Raw genomic sequence first — 2,506 nt, 5'->3', positions numbered from 1 at the left:
TAAGCTTGCAGGGGCACAGAGCTGGAAGGAGAAGCTCATCCTGCCTGCTCCACAGTCTCCTCTCTCCTCACAGGACATCTCAGGGCTTCAATGACTTCTTGTTGTTGTGTACCATTGAGTCAGAACCGACCCACAGCTGACCCTCCAGCACATTTTCAGAGGCGATTAATATGACGGGATGAGATTGTCCATCTTTCTCCTGCAGAGAAACTTGTGGATTTGAACCCTGTACCTTTGGGCTGCCAGGGAAATTCCTTAATACTAGGCCACCACAGCTTCCTATGACATGTGGCCAGTGAATAGAGGCTGCCTGCAGCAATGGGAATGATACCTGGTGATGTTCTTTCTGTTTTTATTCATCCACTTTCAAAAGTTGGGAAATGCCCTGGGAGACAGATTTAGAATAACCTTTTTACCCAATCTTGCCCAATGTCACCCTTAACATTCAAGATGTGAGTCTGATGCATTTTTTTTCCTTTAGAATTATTTTATTAAATCATAAATGTACAACAGCTTCTTGACTCTACACACGCACCATGATCCTGGCTAATAGCTTTTCAAAACGTTGAGAAAAATCTTTTAAAAGGTTTCACATGTCACCTAAAACTTACAAATTTAACATTATCAAAGAAGGAATGCTTCTACACTCTTACAAAGATCACTAGAAAGAAACAACAATTAAAAAGCTAAGAAACAGTCTCAAAGGCAGGTTGGGTTTTTTTTGTTTTGTTTTTTCTTACAATCCTGGTGTCTTCTGCCATATCATTGCATATTTATGCATGACTGAGATAAGTTTCCTTAACATTGTTATTTCGATAACCTGAAGCTGTTCTGTTACTTCTGGGCTCTCATCCTCTCCTATTTATACAGTGAAGCCCATGGCAATAGGAAGAAGCTCAATATTGGCTCCTTCCTCCATAACCCCCACTTCCTCCACTGCCTCCTGGACCCTAGTTTCGTCCACCATATGGTCCACCCATGTTCCTGCTACCAACAAAATTCCCACTCTTCATTGGCCCATAGTTAGAAGGTTGCTGGCTATAATTTCCAAAATCATTGTAATTTCCACTTCCATAATTTCCTCCTCCATAGTTGTCATAACCACCTCCGTAGCCCCCACCCTGGTTGTCATATCCAGGGCCTCCACCGCCATAACCTCCTCTTTCTCCTCCATAAACAGGTCCTCCTCCATTCCCATTGTAACCGTCCCCAAATCCACGACCACTTCCATATCTCTCAGACACTCCTCTAAAGTTACTTCCTGGTCCTGAGCCGAAATTTCCTCTTCCACCACGCGAATCCCCAAAACCGAAGTTGCGTCCTCTTCCACTCCTAGAACTTTGGACCTCTTGCATTTCTTGTCTAGACAAAGCCTTTCTTACTTCTGCATTATGACCATTGATTGTGTGGTATTTCTTCTTTTTTTCCCGCCCTTAGGGTTTTTCTGTTTGTTTATTACATCTGAAAAGAATGCATATACAAGAATTGAGACATGAGAAAGCATTGGTTCAACACTAATCAATCTACAAGAATTAGGAATTTGGGAAGGTGAAAAAGATTACCTAATCATTAAAAAAAAAAAAAAAGGAAACTGAAACCAAAATGAGCTGATAAATCCCTATTAACACTTATGTAGAGTCTTCAAAAGACTCTTTCCATGGTTTTTTAATCAACTAGAGAGCTTCAACTGGCTGCTCTAGGGTTCCTCATATGTAAAACAGAAATAAGGGAATTCCCCTGACTGGTCCCCATGTTGTTACATATTCTCCCCACCCCTACCTTCTTAATGAAGCAGGCCTCCCTCCTCATCAATTGAAAGAGGATGTGAATCATTCCATATACATCTGTCTTCTGGCACCACCCCTCATGTTTCTTCTATACCAGATCTTCAGCTGTGTTCTAGGAACACATCATATACTACATAAAGTTGCACATCTAAACTAAGCATATTAGATAATGACTGACAGGGAATAAAATTTAATTATGAACTCAAATCATTTGGTGTCTTTTAAAAGGTGCAATACTTTTCTTCATTTACCAGTAAAAGAAGTTGGACATTAACTTCCAAAAATTATCAGCAAATGGCAAATACATTTTCTTGAAAGTCACAGTCATATGTATAGTGCAGCCTAGAAAAGAGGAGGGGCAAGAGAGGTTCCACCCACTTCCAGGAGTTTTCATCAAATACTGGACCTACTCAGAGGGTGGAGAGAAGGCAACTTTCAAAAAGGAGTATGTTATTGCATGAGGCATTTACGATACTCCTTCCTAAGAGCATCAGGTGGGAACATGGTTTCTAAACTAGACCTAGGAAGTGGAATGTGAAATCAATCCATCCTCCTCCCCTCAAGGGTTGCCCACTGGTTAATGAATGAAACAAAAACAAGACTAAATAAAACAAATTTCCCACACACTCTCCCCAAAAACGAAAAAATATAAAATAAAAACACTAAGATGTCACAGATTAGTCTCCAGAGTGGAACCAAGGAGCAGGTTCAATAATTCA

At 40.5% G+C, this 2,506-nt stretch overlaps 1 pseudogene; it reads right to left on the bottom strand.

Annotated features, from left to right (window-relative positions):
* Window positions 1–896: 896 nt before the first annotated feature.
* LOC102849620 overlaps window positions 897–2,506 on the bottom strand; it is a 36,410-nt pseudogene continuing 34,800 nt past the window's right edge.

Source organism: Elephantulus edwardii, unplaced genomic scaffold (genome assembly GCF_000299155.1).
Source record: "Elephantulus edwardii isolate Elephantulus edwardi_28Jun2011 unplaced genomic scaffold, EleEdw1.0 scaffold00511, whole genome shotgun sequence".
Lineage (NCBI taxonomy): Eukaryota > Metazoa > Chordata > Mammalia > Macroscelidea > Macroscelididae > Elephantulus > Elephantulus edwardii.
The sequence above is the reverse complement of the archived record's forward strand: the minus strand, read 5'-3'. Positions and strand labels throughout refer to the sequence as shown.